Raw genomic sequence first — 18,811 nt, forward strand, 5'->3', positions numbered from 1 at the left:
CCCATGCCTGTCATTCTGACTTTCCCACGCAATCTTTGCCCTTCTTCCCAATGTAAGCAGCTGGCTTATAGGGAGGGGCAGAGCAGATTCTTGTGGGTGACCTGCTGCTCTCCCATGCTGCCCGCAGTATTGGTGTAAACGCTCATATATGATTCAGCCCTGTCTCTGCTTAACTGGCTCAAGTAGTGACAGGCAGCCCAGAACCCTTGGCTGTCTGGTGACACTTCTTCCCTCCCCTCTCCCTAAAGCACCCATTGGAGGTTGATTGTCATGTTTCCCTCTAGAACAGTGGTCGGCAAACTCATCAGTCAACAGAGCCAACTATCAACGGTACAACGATTGAAATTTATTTTGAGAGCCAATTTTTTAAAACTTAAACTGTATAGGTAGGTACATTGTTATCAACATCATTAGGGTACTCCTAACCTGGCCTTTGCTAAAAATTCAAGGGGCCAAAGAACCACATGTGGCTCGCGAGCCACAGTTTGCCGACCACTGCTCTAGGAGCGCAGAGGCTTTGCCTAGAGGAGCTGCAAAGGTAAAGTCCAAACCTCCAAGCTCTTCTCTCACCCTCTCCCCCCACCCACCCACCCCCCCGCTGGCCCCGGAAGAGGCAAAGGCGTCTGCCTCTCCCAGCACCCACTGGCCCTTTCTCAGCCTGAGCCTCGGCTAACAGCCGGCCCGGAGGTGTGACCCTTTGTCCACACCTCCAGACGCCGGCCAGGCTTATGGCGCGGGCAGCGCTGCCCTCTAGCGTCTCCCACCCAGAGAGAGCCCGGGGCGCCACCGGCTCCGGGATTTCTCTCTCGCAGCCGGAGCAAGACCCGGAGCTCCCGGAGCTGCGACCTCCAGGTCTCCTCCACCGCCTCCGCCCTCCCTGCGCCCGGCTCGCCTTTTCATCACACCTGCCCGTCCCCGTGCAGCAGGGCGGCCAGCAGCTGCCGCCCTCCGCTGACTGAGGAGCCGGCGCTCCCGGGGCTCCTCCGCGCCCCGCGCCGCCCCAGCCGCCGGCGCCCGGACCGGGAAGCGCTGCGCCCGCTGCCGGGGCGCCCGCTCCGCCTCGCCGCCGCCCGGGGCGCGGGCGCTGGAGGGGACGGCACCCGGCACTCCGCCGGCCGGGCGTAGCGAGAAAAGGGAGCGGGTTCCGAGAGAGGAGACTTCTGGAGCCGGCGGGACGCCCCGGTTCGCCCTGCCGGCTCGGCTGCTCGCACCGTCCGGACACCAGGTGAGGGGCGCACGCCGGACCCGCCGACCCCGGCTTCCCAGGCCACCCCACCCCACCCCACCAACCCCACCCCACCCGCCCCACCCCACCCCACCCCACCCCACCAACCCCACCCCACCCCACCCCACCCCAGGCCGGGGCACGCGGTCTGCCGAGGTGGTTTTGCTCTCTGAGGCGCCCAGGAGAGGGGATGGGGGCAGGGGGCGGGGAACTATGGGGGGGTCGCCTGGGCGCGGGGTCTGCCCCCCAGACCTCTCACTAAGGGACGCATTTCTCGGTCAAGCTCCCCCCCTCCTCTCCCCAACCGTGCGAACTTGGATGTCGACATTGCGTATAACTGTGGTTTATGAATTTTATCCTGCTTCCTTGCGAGTGGAGTTGAAGAGGCTTAAAAAATGAAATCAATGGGAAAGGGGTTCTAGGAGGAAAAACTTGAGTGGGAACCACGCGGGGGGGGGGGGGTTGTGCTTCGAGAACCTCTGGAGGAGGACGCGATCTCAAAGGGAACGCTCCCTGAAAACCTTGGATGAGAAAGGATGGCCAGGCTGCTCCCGCCCTCACAAAAGAACGGTGTGCTGAGTCCTGATAAAAAAAAACAGGACAGCACTTGGTGGGGAAGGGATGGGGCCGACCCCGTTTTATAGAATTACAGGATAAAGCTGGGCAGTGTGAGGGAAGGAGGGAAGTTTTGTCTTAAGCCATTTCCACTCAAGGAAATATGCAAGGTGGGAGACGCGCCCCCTTCCCAGGAAGACGAAAGGGAATGGAGGCTGACTGGACGTGGTTTCTGCTCTCACGGGATCACGGATGGTTTTGCATGCTTCCGATAGACTTGGGTGTTTCTGCCTGCGTCCGGTTTGGGATAGGACCTTCTAAATTCAGCCCATCCCTGCTTGTCCTTGGGTTAGAAGGATGAGGCCGAGGGTGTCAGCATCTCAGGGAGCTTCTTCCTCGCCTTCCTTATTGTCCTTCCCCGCCTCCTGCACCAAAGCTGAGTCCCAGGGGGAATAATAGACGGACAAATGGGTTGGAGGAGGGGTGTGCTTCCCCGATTATTCAGAGTTCTCCTACCATCCTTCTTTTACCCTTCGCTCCAAGCAGTACGTGCTCCTGCTCTGAACTTGACATTGCTCCAGAATACATATTTGCCAATAGTGACACGTGCAGACGTGACCTTAAACACCAGGGTGGGCTTGAGAGTCAGAGGCTTTCCTGAGTTAGCCTTGTTCCTGGTGCAGCAAGTAGGGGCGGGGGTCTGGCTCCCTGTGCTGCCATCTCCATGGGGAGCATCTTTGCAATCCCTTTGAAATACATATTTCAAATAAAAGAGGAGATTGTGAGCCAGCCTTTCTCTGTGGGTGCACTTGCATTCCTGCTGAATCCAATGACATGATCCTGTCTTCCACAAATAAACGAGTGGAGGCATTGGAGGCCCACTTAGCAATTTCAGACAGTGTGCCTGCCTGTCTTTTTCCTCCTTGAGCACTTGAGCCCCCAGACAACAGATCCCTGGAAACGAAGTGGGCCACCTAAGTGGGATTAGGCTCAATTCCTGTCTCATGGTTAAAGCCAAGTATGTTACTTGTTTCTGAAGCGGCATAGCACCTCCACAACGAATCACCGTGCTGCGAGAGGTGGGAGAAGTGCTTTTGCTCAGGTGTGTCATCCCTAGCAGAGAGCTATCCAGAGAAACTCCTTCAAATCCTGATTCATCATTGTTGATAGAGCTTAACGATTATGTCATCCTCACCCGATATGGGCTGTTGAAGCCCAGGGATTGCCACAGATTGCTGTATAAATTGAGACTTGTGATGCTAGAGCTGGAGAGGAGCTCAGAAAATAATGTAGTCAAGACTGGTCCTCAGCAAGTGGTATATGCATGCCTACATGTCCCTTTAAGGGGTCACTGTTTCTCTCATGAAGATTTCCTGGGATGAAGACTTCACAGATTGTTATTATATCAAAAGGCATTCAAATGAACCATTTATTACCACCAGCTGGCAAGTTGAAATGCTACAGAAATCCACATCACAAGCATAGTAAACGCGAGTTTTCATTCTTTTCTCTTCTCCTGCCCACGGCGGCCTTACTCAGAGTTCTGTTCCTAGACTAAGTGCTTCTGGGGATCCTCCCGGACACACCATCCCCATGGGCGTGCGTTGAGACGGGAGTCACAGCCTCCATTTCATCTCACCCTGATAGCACCTTTGTTAGCCGTTGTGGTATCTGTTCCAAACATTGGCTCCCATTTCTTTTTATTGATGCCCGGTCAGCATTGACCATGTAAGTGAATTTCTTTGGAGGAAAACCACCAAGTTAGGATTTCTCAGAGAGGGTATTTAGGAAGAGACAACATCCAGGACACATCGCTAGCCCGGGTGACACTGGAGTATGTTTCCACTCCCTGCTGCTTGATAAGGTTATTATTAGAGAGCCACGTGAGATGCATCACTGACAGCACCTCATCCCCACCTGGCTCAGGCTCCTCTCTGTCAACATATCACACCACCACCACCACCACCACCACCACCACCACCATCACCACCACAACCACCATCACCACCATCACCACCATCACCACCACCACCACCACCACCACCACCACCATCACCACCACCATCACCACCACAACCACCATCACCACCATCACCATCAACACCACCAACACCGAGGCTTCAAATTTAAAGTGGATCCCATTTCAAAACCTCAGGCACTGACACGTTAGGTCATCTCATTATTCACACATCCTGTTCCCTCCTTCTCACCTTTACACTCAGATCATTATTTTTCCATGTGTCTGTGGTCCTTCTTGGAATTTTATTTCTATACTACCCTTCAAAGGTAAAAAAAAAAAAAAAAAAAAAAAAAAAAAAAAATCTAAATCTAATACGTTAATATGGGGAGGCCTTCCCTCTACTTCTATTGGCTCATTTACATAAGAAGCTTGAGGCTGTTCAGGAGGTGAATTTCAACCAAATAGGGATTTATTATTCAGACCAAATGTTACCAAGGCCATCTTTCAAGACAGAGGTTGAATCTGGACATCTCATGCCTTAGGCCTCTTTCTTATCCACCTCCCGTATGTTTATACATGTGATATTATATGAAAATAGAGTCCAGGGAAACGCAGAAGGTGAGTATGCTAAATGGGGGAGGGGAGAGGAAGGAGAAAAGGGGGCAATGGAGCAGTGGGCAGTGAGCAGTGGGCAGCTGACTTCTTTGTTTTCTCCTCCCTGAGTCATTTTGTGGAGCCAGCACCGTGGGCCCTAAAGCTTGGGGTCCAGGTGGGTCGACTTACCAAAGTTCATCTTCCTGGGAATAAAAGGACTTGCATCAGTATCCAATCTATTTTTATGACTTGGTATACCTTTCCACTTTTTGTGAATTAGGAGATTAAGAGCCAGAATTTATAAAGATTATTCAGTCCATTGGTATATTCCTGGATCACAACAAATTGGTATAATCCTTGAGAATTCTAATACAGTTTAATTCTAATTTTATTCTTTTTGGGGGGTGCGGTGTCTTACCCACTATGGATTACCAATCACCTGGTTCACTGTGGTCCTTGTCCTAATAGATGTCAGTACATTTTTTTCATGATTTTATTCCCCTAAGACAGTGGTCAGCAAACTCATTAGTCAACAGAGCAGCAAACTACAGCTCGCAAGCTCTAAGACATGTGAAATGAAAAACCTGTAGTCAGCAAACATGTATAGTAGGTTCATTGTTAGAGCTCTCTCCTGTTGGTCAGTGCTCAACACATTCAGTTGTAGGATTAGGAAGACAAACTTCTTTAGAAGAACCTGTGAAAACCCAATCTGGATCATTTTAAACTGCAAATTATATGAGGAATGAGTATCTCAAGATTTTGGTTATCAGTACAGACCAGATGGAAGGTCTTTATGAAAATCTGACATGAGAAGAAAAGCATTTGTATAGCAAGAAGTTAAAATTTTGAAAAATAGGAACCAGTAGCAGCAGCAGCTTACAGTTTTAAACTCCCAGATCCTTCTATGACCCCATCTGCCTAAAATGCCCAAGTAAAGCAAAAACAGACCCCTTCGCTGCAGCTGTTCTCTATTCCCTTATCAGATAGTCGGCTGGCTTGTCCTGATATTCCCAAAGGACTTGGGAAGGATCTGACTTGAGATTAAAGTAGAGTTTTGTTGGGACAGTTCCCCCAAGAAAGTCAAATCTGTGTCAAGCTTTGTATTCTTTGGAATCAAAGACGAGGAGCCAGAGCATCGTTGAGAAGTAAACTCACCAAATGGATAGTGAGACTGATAAGCAATACCTTCTACAAAGTGCCTGCAGCTACGATACCCTAATGATGTTCAGAGTTATCCTAAGTCCATTCATCTGCCCTGGGAGGAGGGGGGCAGGAGGAAGGAACTAACATGTGATGAGCGTCTGCTGTGCTTCAGGACCTGTGGTAAGAACGGCACATATACTCTTTTATTTAATCCTTGCAAAAGCTCTGCAGGATAAGTATTATCAGCCCCACAACTTACTGGTTCATTAAAACCCTATATATATATATATTTTTTTTTCATCCAAACACCTGACCTGCCGTCCTTTTCAGGGAGCTACTAACAAGCCCGAGTGAGGGAAATGAGGGAACACAAGAGGATTAGCTAATGAAAAGGTTTGAGAAGTGTCTGCTTACAGAGGAGATCCTGTGAATGTGGACTTTACCCTGAAAACCTCCAGGAATCGTTTTAAAAAGTATTTATTAAGAACAACATACATACAGGAAAATGTGCAAATCAGAAGTGTTACGCTCAGCAACTTTTCCCTAAGTGAGCACACCCTGATAAGTAACCACAGCAAGATAAGACATGGGACATCCCCACCACACAAGCTCCTTTCCTGTCCCCACCCAGTCAGGACTGCATCCTCCTCCTCAGATGTCACCACGACCTGCATTCCAACATCCTAGCTTAGTTTGAGCTTTGTATGCACATAAGTTGTACAGAATGATCTCTTTTGTGATTTGGTTCAACGTTCCACTCATAAGATTCATTTGTGTGTATGGTTTGGCCAGTAACTTGTTCATTCGTTGTTGTAACATGGCAAAGGTGCCACCGTTTTGTACAAAGGTGGCACCTTTTCATTATCCATTCTACTGTTGATGGATAGTTGAGGCGTTTCCAGGTTTCTGCCATAATAAATAATATCTCATTATAGTATTTTAAGCTGTTGCCCAAAACAATTAGTTTGATGTCATAGAGAGCTCACCCTGGCTGCAATATGGAGTGGAAGGGAATGGGTCTAGAGGAGGCAGGTACCATGAGAGCCCGAACGAGGCAGCAGCAGTAGACATGGAGAGAGGGAAATGGAAACAAGATGAACTGATGTTGTAGGAGAAGAAGGATAGTGTGGCATGCAGAGAGTGAATAGATGCGGAGTGAAGGAATGGAATGCAGGACAATTCCCAGGTGTCTAGACCTGGTAAGTAATGTTTTCTTTCACCAAAACTGAGAACACAGGAAAATGAAAAAGAACCTATTTGTTGGATCTCAGAAGATGAATAGAGTCTGGCCAGTGTGGTTCAGTGGTTAAGTGTCAACCTATGAACCAGGAGGTCAAGGTTAGATTTCCAGTCAGGGAACATGCCTGGGTTGCAGGCTCTATCTCCAGTAGGGGGCATGCAGGAAGCAGTTGGTCAATGAGTCTCTCATCATTGATGTTTCTCTCTCTCTCTCTCTCTCTCTCTCTCTCTCTCTCTCTCTCTCTCTCTCTCTCTCTTCCCCTTCCTCTCTTTGAAATCAATAAAAAAAATTATTTTTAAAAAAGGTTAAAAGAATTGCCCAAGATGACTCCAAATCTGTGTTTCTGTTGCAAAGCACTTGGTTTTCCCCTGGCGGCCACCATGCCCCTTCCTCCTGCGGCAGCACCCCTCACACCCCCAATTGGTAATGGGTTGTCACCTAACAAGGAACAACAACTACTTAATGTTTCCTGAACTGTCGACCTATGAATCATTTGCTTTCCTCTTCAATTTTGTCTCATTTTAGTAACATAATCACAAGAAAAGAAGGAGATGATGATGAATCAGCTAAAACTTTTTATATTATTTTCTTTTTTACCTTTTAAGACTACAAGACAGAATTCAGGACAAGAGACTGGAAATAAAGGAAATAGCATGTAGACGGCCTTGTGCGGTTCTGGTTGATCAGGAGGACAGGGCAGACAGACCCAGTTAACAAATGTGCAGGGAGGCAGGTTCCAGCACGTCCTGGAAGGACTGTCTGCACTCCCCAAACATGCACTGGCTGCCTGGGAGGCGTCCCTGGGAAGGGCAGGGTCTTTGGGGGCACGTCACAGGTTGGGTTCTCCTTTCTCTAAGAGAAACCTACTCTGCAGTGGGACTTCTGTGCAGGATGTTTATTAGGGAATGCCCTTGGGAACACACTGGAGGAAGGGAAGGAAGCAGGATTGATTGGTCAGAGGGAGAAGCTGCAACGTGGATCCAACCACAGGCTCAGCCAAACCCTTGATGGGGTGGTCTGAGTTAAAATAATGCAACAGAGTTGTCCCAAGGATTTGGCTTTTCAACTGCTTCCCACATCAGGAAGTGAATGCAGGCTGCACGAGACTGTCATGGTCTTGGGGGAGAGACTTCTCTGACACTGAGGACATCCTTAAAGGGCGGTCAGTTGAAGGCTGTCTTGACCGAATCCAAGAAGCTGGGCTACAAGCCCTTTCTTTCTTCTTTATTTTTTTACCTGTATTTTTTTAAAAAATTATTAAATGTATTGGGGTGACTTTGGTTAACAAGGCTATATAGGTTTCAAGTGTACAATTTCCCCTTTTTGAAAAAGGATCTAGGTAACATGTCTGTTCCATCCCAGGACATTTTTATATGGATTTCACCTGCAGAGGACTAAACCAGGTAACTTTCCAGGCTCCCTCCAACTCTGAGATCTGCATTGACTTATTTCATTATACCAAGGCTCTAAGCCACTGAGAACTTACAAACTGTTATATCTCTCCTCCCTCCCATTTTAGCAAGTAAATACACCACTCAAAATGGATGGGTGGCAAGACCACTTATAATAAACATACGTGGCTCCTTGGTGCAGAATTTCTCATATGAAGGTAGAGAGGGTACACTGCCAACTATTTTCCTAAGGAATTTTTAGATGATCATAAAGGGACTGTGTGTGTGTGTGTGTGTGTGTGTGTGTGTGTGTGTGTAATGCCTGTATTTAATGCTTTAAAAAGAGTTCACTATAACTGCTCCATTATGATTGGACCTGCACTACAACTGAAATATAACTGAAAAACTGCTCGTAAAAACTTCCCCTTACTATCTCAGTACTATTCGGCTCAGTACCACAGTGCCCTGCAAAGGGATTTTGTGCTGTGCGCTTTGAACAAAGGACTGGCTGATACCTGTCAGTCTGAAGGGCCTCTCAGCAGATTCTGCCGGGAAATCCTGTTCTCCCAGCAGACACAACATCCCCTGAACTGGAGGCGCTGCCTCTGACCTCGGGAGTCATTCCATCTTTGCCTTCAATTCTAGGGATGCTACTCCGGCTCCCCCACCACTGTGTTTAGTGGATTCCTACCAAGAGCCACACCACAAAATTTTAATGGCCCGATCCAAGCTCCGTTCTTGAGTATTGTTTGCTTTTTCTCCCATAGTTTGGTCTTCTTTCAGAAATAGTTTTAGCATCTGCAAAAGATCATTATAAAAGAAACATGGTCTTTTAAGAAAATGTCACTGGTTTGGGGGTCCTTGTTATGTCAGTTTCCTGTAACATTTTTTCTTCAGTTTGTTTTGTTGGTTATAATCTTATCCCCTCTCCCCCACACCTCACTTTGTTCTTATCACCTAAAGCAGTGTTCGGCAAACTGTGGTTCGAGAGCCACATGCAGCTCTTTGGCCCCTTGAGTATGGCTCTTCCACAAAATACCACATGCGGGTGCACGCGTTCAGTGCGATTGAAACTTCGTGGCCCATGCGCAGAAGTCGGTTTTCCACCTGGGCGAGTCTATTGTGAAGAAGTGGCGTTAGAAGAAGTTTAAGTTTAAAAAATTTGGCTCTCAAAAGAAACTTCAATTGTACTGTTGATATTTGGCTCTGTTGACTAATGAGTTTGCCGACCACTGACCTAAAGTAAATTCTTTAATTGTTCTGTGCCTCCGCTCTCCCATCTCTAAAATCTGAGTGATAATTCCTGCCTTGTAGACCTACTGTGATGAATAAAGAAGAGGTAGTGCAACATAGGCTGTGAGAAAATGTTTGTATTATTACAATTGTTATCGTTATCCTTGTGTGGTAGAAATAATGTAAATGTAGGTGGTGAATGTGATGCTGGCCTTGCAGGAAATAGAGAGAGGGGTCCAGGCTGAGTTACACTGCCCTGAACCCTATTGGCAGGAACTTTTCTCTTTATTTATTTATTTTTTTAATTAAGGTATTATATGTGTACATATCTTTCCATTGCCCCCCCCCTCCCAACTCTCATACATGCCCTCTTCTTTTCTCTTTTGTTTGCTAAACATTACCTCTGATCAGCTATGTTCTCAAGCCCCAGAGAATGCTCTTAGGTGCTACATTCTCCAATCACTGAATCTACTACACTGAATTTATCCACAGCCCTCCTTTATAGATGCAGGAGAGGAAACCGATCCCAGCATGTGACTCGATTTCCATTTGCAATTGCTCTGCACCCAAAAAGTCACAGTTTCTGCATGCTCCGTAGTGGCGCCTCTCATGCCTGCATGTGTGGAAGGAACGCCTGGAAAACCTGCTAAACCTTAGGTTCCTGGTCCCCACCTGCAAAGCTAATAATCAGTAGGGTAGTGTGAGGCCAGGATGTACATTTCTCACAAACTCCCAGGCGATGCTGATGCTGTTAGTCTGCAAACAACATTTTGGGGGGCACAGATCTGCAGGGGTGAGCATGACATACAATACTTGACTGGGTCAAGACAACCTTCATGGGGAAAGCAGACTGCCTTTAAAAGTGGGCAAGAATATCACATTGATAAGCCAGTAAATGCTCCTCTCAAAGGCTGTCAGAAGTTCACAAAATTCAATATATAGTCACTTAAAAAAAAAAAAAACTAGAAAACTAAGAATAAAAGAAATAAATTTCTTAATAAACTATAAATACAGGGTATCTCCAAAAAGTGTATACACACAATGTCTATAGATTTAATTACATTTTGAAAATGAAATGTATTTCAATAAACACTGCCTTTATAATTATTTAAAATGTATACATTTTTAGGACACCCTATAGAACAGAACAGCTTCTCACAATAAGAACATCTTTCTGAAACAATAGCTAACATCATGCTTATTGGTAAAGTACTCTAAAGATAAAACAACCACCATTATTTAACACTCATCTGAATGTTTTGATCAATGCACTAGACAGAAAGCAAACAAAAAAGAAGGAAATGTAACAAAAAGAAGGGGGGAAAAGAAAAAGAAAAGAAAGGAGTTATAAATTTATAAATTTTGGTCAGGCTGTATTACTATTTATAGATTATGGAAAGGATCGTTGAGACCTGTCTCTCTTTTTTGTAGTTTATCTTTATTGTTGAAAGTATTACAGATGTCCCTCCCCCCTCCCCACCACCACCCCTTTGACTGCTTCCACCCACATCCCACCCCCAACACCACTCCCAGGCCTTCACCACACTGTTGTCTGTGTCCATGGATTATTCATATAAGCATATAAATTTTTTGGTTAATCTCCCTCCACTCAGCCACCCCCACCTTCCCTCTGAGATTCCTCAGTCTGCTCCATGCTTCTGTATCTCTGGATCTATCCTTAAGGCTGCCTACCACAATATGATAACATAGGAAAAGCTGTTTGATATTATTACCTCATAGTACTGTTCTTAGACTGGAATTAGATAATTTGGGTAACAGAAACTTGTAAAAGGTAAATTTTCATGCAAAACCAAGATTTTATTAATGTTGATAATCTAGTTCCAAATTGCAAATGGTAATACAAGAACAGCAAACCAAACATTAAGAGATCTGAGTTATGTGCCTTGCTCTGTGTGTGACCTTGGAAAAACCATTGATTTGTTTCATGCCTTAGTTCTCTTCTAAGAGCAGTGATGATAACAGCCTTACCAGGATACAATGAGCTAGTGTCACATAAAATGATGCTGAAACCTAAAAATTAAATGATGGGGATGATGATAATGGCAACAATAATAATAAAAATTTATATATTTCAGCTACTGCTTCTTGTTTCTTTGTTGACAATTGAACTAAACAGATGTGATTTTTATGTTTTTAAATATTTGTATCAAATTCTGCTACTTCCAGATTTTACAGTAATTTCCTATGGCTCAATATTACCTTGCATCGCACATCAGATATGTTGTCCTGAAAAGTGGATGAGAATAGAATTTTGGGAAATTAACCCATAATTAAAATGCACAGAGGGAGTTTCCATATATTTAGTGGAATTTTAAAATTCATGTGAGATAATGTAATTAGCATTTTTCTGATATAAATCATTATCTTCAATTAGCTTGAATTTTCTGACATTATATCAAGTACTCTAGAATTGAGCACACCTGTGCAAATACTCTTCTAGTATATAATCAAGCCTTACAGTTATTAAAGAACTCACAGAACAACCTTTTGAAGTAGGCAAATATAACCAACTCTTGGTTATCTCAATGTTTTATGTTTGATTCTTTTTTTTTTTTAATCTACATTTCTTTTCTCACTCTACTCTGACACAAATTTAACAAGTAAAGTTCAAAATCCTCTGTTCAACTACTTTAAGGTTTTTCCTGATTATAAATGAATGATATATTCATTGTAGAAAATATGAAAATATAGAAAAGTACACAGAATTGAATTAAAATTACTCAAAACCCCAGCACCAAGAGAGAGCAACTACTGACACTTCGATTACTTCTGATGCCCACTCTCACAGTGGTGTTCATCTATATGAGCAGAAAATAGATGTTTCTTTTTAGATAAAATTAGAAGCATACTAAGTATTTTTTATCCAATTAATGCTTTTCAGTTAACATCATGCTTCAATATTTTCATATCATTAAAATATTCTTTAGAAACATTACTTCTATCTCTGGCCAGTGTGGCTCAGTCAGTCAGGCATCCTCCCATATCCCAAAAGGTTGCTTGTTTGATTCCCACTCAGGGCACATGCCTGGGATTGCTGGCTTAATCCCCTTAGGGGGCATGCAGGAGGCAGCCAATTGATGTTTCCCTCTCCCATCAGTGTTCTCTCTCGCTCTCGCTCTCGCTCTCTCTCGCTCTCTCGCTCTCTTTCTCTCTCTCCCTGAATATTGAAGTTTCCCAAGCAAATACATTCATTCATTTTCTCTCTCTCTCTCTCTTTTTGCAAAAGCCAATTTAAGAGGATTTCTACCATTTGTGTTTGAAAGGATCATTATTAATCCAATGATCTTCCACTCTCAAATGACGAAAATGAGTTATGATTAAGATAATGTAGGGAAGGCCTGGGGTGAGGGGCAGGGGTGGGCTAGAGGGGTCAATGGGGGAAAGAGGAACATATGTAATACTTTCAACAATAAAGAATTTTTTAAAAAAAGATAGGTACAAACTTTAGAACTTTATGAGTCATGGTTAAAACAGAGTGATGAACCCTAGTCCCATTACTCACATCACGTGGCCTTTCTCCACCTCAGCTTCCTTATCTCTACAATGAGGAGAATGCTAATACTTACTTCAAAAGAAGGGTTAGATAACGTAATATGTGAAAAGTGCTTAGAGCAGTGCTTGCACCTTCTAAGTGTTATATAAGTATGTCCCTGATGCCACTGTTGTTATTTTGAAGGCAGAAAGTGAAACATGGGAGGGTGAATTTTGCTCATTCAGAGATTTACTGGCCAAGCTGAAATTCATTAGTTTTCTCTTCTCTTCTCTTCTCTTCTCTTCTCTTCTCTTCTCTTCTCTTCTCTTCTCTTCTCTTCTCAGTGGGCCTTTTCAACACTTAACAATGTCAGCATCTTTATGACAGAGATTTAAGCATTAAAGTTTTAAGAGGCTTTCTGTCCACATATCTATATATTTCTTTCAAAAGCATTTGAGGGACATCTAGAGCCCACTAAATAGGTGTATGTTACTAGCAGTGACTAGATCCTATTGTTAGAACTGCAGGTTTATAAATTGTAACAATATCTCTTATTATAATAAAGTTAAATTCATTGCTAATGTTATTTTTATTTTATTTTTTAATCCTCACCTGATGATATTTTTTTCCATTGATTTTCAGACAGAGTGGGAGGGAGGGATGGGGAGAGAGAGAGAGAAAGAGAGAGAGAGAGAGAGATGATTGCCTCCCGCACACACACCCACTGGTGTCAGGAAATGAACCCACAACTGAGGTACTAGGTACATACCCTTGACTTGGAATCAAACCTGCAACCCTTTGATTCATGGGCTGACACTCTAACCACTGAGAAAAACAGGCCAGGTTGTTAACTTTATTTTTAATTAAAATACATCTAATTGTAATTTTTATTATTACAATGAAAAATAAATACATGGTACCTTTCTCAACTATTATAAATAAAATATACTTTCCCACTAAACCAGTTGCTCTTGCAGAATGCTTAAATCCTTCAACATTCAGTTAGTGATCTCCCATTAGCTACTGAGCCCTGGGTAGACGTGTTTGCTGGGGAGGCAGCTGGTCTCTCCCAAATGGAAATCAGATTTCATTGCGTCTGATCAGAGAGAATGTGGCATATGGCAAATGAATACACAGCTGCCTGGTAAATTTTTCCACTAAGAATTAGTCTAATACCTAAATGCACAGTGAATAAAACATTATCTAAATAAGAATATTATATTTCAATTCCTCATCACTGTTAAAGAGTCAGGTCATTCCCTTCAAATATAACAAAGTCGCACTATCTAACTTTAAAAAGGACATGTTACCTAGTGTTTAATGTCATACTATTCAAACCCAGCCTGCCTTTTAAATACTGTCATTAAATCATTTCAGGCAGTGCAGCTCATTGAGCATTCTGTAAGGCCTTGTAGAGTTCTGATAGAAATGGAGGACATGGAAGAATGATAGCATGGTGGGAAGGTCCATGGCTTAGAGCTTTGGAAAGTCAGATCAACGTTCAAGAACATCCTTGCCATGTCTTGGCTGCCTGGCACAGAGCAAGATGCTTATCCGCCTCTGCCTTAGTTTCCACATCTGTGAAATGGTAGCAAGATCATCATGCAATGGTGGTGATGATACAAACCTCATAGGATTGTTGGAATCAAAACGGGAAACTGCATACAGTGCTGTTAGCATAGCACCTGCTGCATAATCACACAAAAATGACGAGGGCTGCTTTGTCACTGATTCTAGAGTTTTGCTGGGTTATCTTTGTAACCTTGGGAACATTATCAGACTTCTCTGGGTCTCAGTTTTGTCAACTTCACCAGTAACGTGTATCAGATACTGTATAAAATACCTTTTCGGTTTAAAATGCTTTGACAATGCCCATAGGTGTTGGAGTGTACCAGAAATCTGTAACGGTGTCAAAGTTGGGAGAATTTCTTACACCTGTTGTCTCACAGTGAAATTGAGCTGCATTCATTCTCCATGACTGATCAGTCTTCTCAGGTAAAGCAGCAAGATTCACCCATTCATGACTGTGCATCCAGCCGGTGCTCAGATTTCCCAGCCCTGGTTTGGACAGGACAGTTCTGCTTCACTGGAGAACTGCCCTCCTCATGATGCCTTTACTAGTATTACTGACCTTTATTTCAGATTCTGCAGTGAAGCTTTATCATAATCTAAGGGCCCTGTGATGTTGACAACTCAGGCAAAAGAAACCAATACAAATCCAAAAACTTGATTCCTGGGGATCGCTAATACAGACTTTCTCTCCCAATTGTGTTGGATACACTATCTTTATGTCTATACTCATCAAGCTAACCTGAAAATCTCCTTAGTAGCCTTTAACTTTGTACTTTGCCAAAACAACCTTGGAAGTATCTATGTTTTTCTTTTCATAAAGAGCTTTATTTTTATTTTTATTTTTTTGCCTAGACTTCAAAGTAAGAAATTAAATGGCAAGCTTTCAGCTTACACTCTGAAAGCCTCCAGACATCGTCATTAAATCTAAATTGATAACTATTTTTTCTTTAAATAATGCAATTTTTAAAACTAGTGTCATTTCCGCCGGGACCGGCTTGGCTCAATGGATAGAGCGTCGGCTTGGGGACTGAAGGGCCCTGGGTTCGATTCCGCTCAAAGGCATGTACCTTGGTTGCGGGCATATCCCCAGTAGGGGGTGTGCAAGAGGCAGCTGATCGATGACTCTCTCTCATTGATGTTTCTAACTCTCTATCTCTCTCTCTTCCTCTCTGTACAAAAATCAATAAAATATATTTTTTTTAAAAAACTAGTGTCATTTCCTATGTAAATAACTATAATGATGTTCATGTATGCACTCTAGGGAAAAAGGCTAGAGGAGCTTTAGCTGTTGTTGTTGTTGTTGTTATTATTATTATTATTAAATAATATAATAATAATTAAACTAATAATAATCACCCTCTTATAACAGGTGTTGATGTGTTAACTGATATTTATACTCACTTTTCAAAACAGAATTGTAGATCAATAAAGGATATATTCAAAACTCAGTTCACCAGAAGAATAAACAATAGGTATGTCTATTTAAATATATCCCATGAGACTGAAAAAAAAATGCTTTTCTTCTAATAATATAAATGGAATTTTAGTGGCATACAATATTTTGCCCCCCCCCCCCCCAGATTGACTACTGGCCTAAGTACACCAGAAGATAAAGTAGAAACTAGATACAGCCAAGCGTTGGCATTTATACTTTTATTTGATTGTTAAGAAACTCATAATAACTGAATTTTTCTTAGTTGAGGCTCTCTTGATTATAAGAAACATATTCCCATTTTTGAATTAGCCTAATCTGAAGGGAGTTTATTAGAATGTGCATTTGAGGGGATCCAAGAGTCAGAGTGAGCTGCTAGGTAATTATCAAGAATCTGGAACCCCATGTGCATATGTCTCCCTTTTCTCTCCTCCCTCTCTTTCCTACCTCCTCTCCACTCCCTCCCTTCCCCTCTTATCCTCTTTGAATTAGCTTCCAGTGCATCTGTGTGCACATGGCTAAATGCAGGTGTTCCGAGCTCCTCAGTTTAGATGTCCAGATTCAAACAACTCAGCATCTCCTACTCACAGTTTCAAATTTTTTAGAAAAGAAACTGATTAGCCCAGCTACAGTTAGGTGCCTACCCCTGGCCCATCAACAACGTCCAGGATGTGAGATTATGGAACCCAAGCATGGTTACTGAGAATCTAGTCCCAGCGAGAGGGAAATAGCGGAAAGAAAGTCAGGAGGGCATGGTTTGAAGGAATACTCCCCTAAAAGTTGTCTATTCCTTCTCTCTCTCTCTCTCTCTCTCTCTCTCTCTCTCTCTCTCTCTCTCTCTCACACACACACACACACACACACACACACACACACACACACGCTACCTCTCTTCCCATTTATTAAGAGCTCTCTCTGCTGTACATGATTGAACCATGTTACATTAAACTACACTCTCACCACCCTCAGTCACTCAGATCTGGCAGCTGAAACAAAAAAAAAATATTGTCAATGGGCACCTCTTCTCAAAGTGAAAAATTTCCCAATTAGTTCATATTTTTCTCTAGGTAACACTCCATTTCGTTCAGACAACATCCCTTTCCATCCTGCAATGCAGTGGTTATATGGGAAAATGTGCTTACAGAACCACAAACACTCCCACTTAGAAAAAGAAGCAAAAAACAAAAGTCCTTTCTGTAACACCGAACTTTGGCTATCAGAGCAGAGAATTAATTGCATCCCACAGGACAAGGACTGCACAGTGAAGAGTATAACACATTTTGTGAGCATCCACCGGTATTCTGGGGGGTGGGTTCCTTGTCTAATCAGCTGTTTCATCATAACATGAAGAAGTGAGGATATTCTCTCTTTAAGCCACCGTATGTGACTCAGCCCATCAGTTCCACCTTCTCTCCGTAGCTCTATTGATTGTAGCCTTCTCCGTTGATGCAGTTTCTCGCTGAGTCAAAATTCTTGGGTTGCAAGTAAAAGCATATACTCAAAATCTGAGGACATAAAACAGCGCCCTTTAACTCAATTTTGGAGATAAGCTGAGTAATTTTTCTGCTCTGGTCCGGTCCAGCTGCTCTTTGTTGAGATCGCTCTGCACCCAGCTGACAGGTCACTTGCAAGCATGATGATCCAGTGTGTTCTCCTATTTCTGGGGCTGGCAGGCTGTCTGCTAGCGTAGAGGAAGCAGGTGGGCATGTGGTTCTCAACATCCAGACACGAGACAAGGTGGTTTGAGCTGTGGTGGCTGGGAGCCCCCCCTGTGGCAAGGGATGCTGTGGGGCCCTCTCAGAGGCACGTTCTGTCACGGCGTGTATTGACAAAGCCTGCGTGTGTGAAGAAGACAAGTGAGGGCTCCGTTACCAGCTCAGTAGCAGGCAAGTGCAACAAAAATTGGAGACAAGCTTGTCATTTTATTTTTTATTCCTTCCGAATCTGAAGCACCTGTAAAAACCCTCTTTTAGAAGGTTTGTAAACAATAGTTAATGGAAGTCAAATGTGGTCTGCAGCATTTTTTTTGTTTTTACCTCTTTACTTTTTTTACTTGATGTTTCCCCCTTATCTTGGGAGCATCGGTAATGACAGAAATAGTTCAGGGCACCGTCACAGGCTGCATCAGGAAAGTGAGTGCAGCACAAACCAGAGCGAACGGGCTCTCTGCTTCCTGATAGTAAGCTTGGCTTCTCAGGAGCCTCTCTGAGCCCATGTCCTGCGATCTCTCCACACTGTCCACTCTTGTTGGGGCAAATGATTCCTCTTGCTGGCCCCACCACTTCTTTCCTACAGAGTGATTGCGAGGGAACATGGGCCTGGTGCACCTCATCTTCCCACCTGCACTTGTCCAGCCTGTGGCCTCAGGCAGAGCCTCCTCTCTGTCGTCATGTGCCCTGCAAAGTCGAGATTGAAGTTGTCTGCTCTTGCTGATACCTCCAGTGTTTGCTATCAAGATCAAATGAGACCACACCTTCATGTGGTAGCTGCTTGAAAACAGTAGCATGTTCTGTGCATGTCAAGAAATGGCACTCCTGTCACAGACGCTTGGTAGCGAGATCAGTTGTGAAAGGCCATTTTTGCCCAGGGTCAGAGGGCAGAAGCAAAATCCCACCTTGGAAACGGGGGTGACCACACGTGGAATGCCTGCTGCTGCTCCTTGCGGCACCTTGGCGGTTTTCCTCTTAGCTCTCCTCTTCAGGTAGGGACATTTGAATAAGCCCATCAGAAAAAGGTTGAAGGCATGAGAACTTAACAAAACGTGGTTCTCCCAGGAAAAGTCAGCCTGTGGGTTCAGTGATGACATGTCACACTATTCCGGTTTAGAAGCCACTTGGCCCACCCACCTTCTGATATCTCTTCCATAGTTTGCTCCTAAGTTTGTCATTGTTTCCTCTGATCTCCTTTGAACTTTTACCAGATAATGCGTTTCCGTCCTTGAAATTTACTTCCAAATGTCAAGAGCTCTCAAAA

The 18,811-nt window shown here is 43.9% G+C and overlaps 1 protein-coding gene across 2 annotated transcripts in view; it reads left to right on the forward strand.

Annotated features, from left to right (window-relative positions):
• Positions 1-1,114: 1,114 nt before the first annotated feature.
• HTR1E (5-hydroxytryptamine receptor 1E) overlaps positions 1,115-18,811 on the forward strand; it is a 56,985-nt gene continuing 39,288 nt past the window's right edge. For both annotated transcript variants that reach the window (XM_084890748.1, XM_084890749.1), the window contains exon 1: positions 1,115-1,225. The gene's annotated coding sequence lies outside the window, so the exon portion shown is untranslated. The remainder of the gene's footprint in view (positions 1,226-18,811) is intronic.

The sequence above is a fragment of the Pipistrellus hanaki genome (genome assembly GCF_964339955.1).
Source record: "Pipistrellus hanaki genome assembly, chromosome: 7".
Lineage (NCBI taxonomy): Eukaryota > Metazoa > Chordata > Mammalia > Chiroptera > Vespertilionidae > Pipistrellus > Pipistrellus hanaki.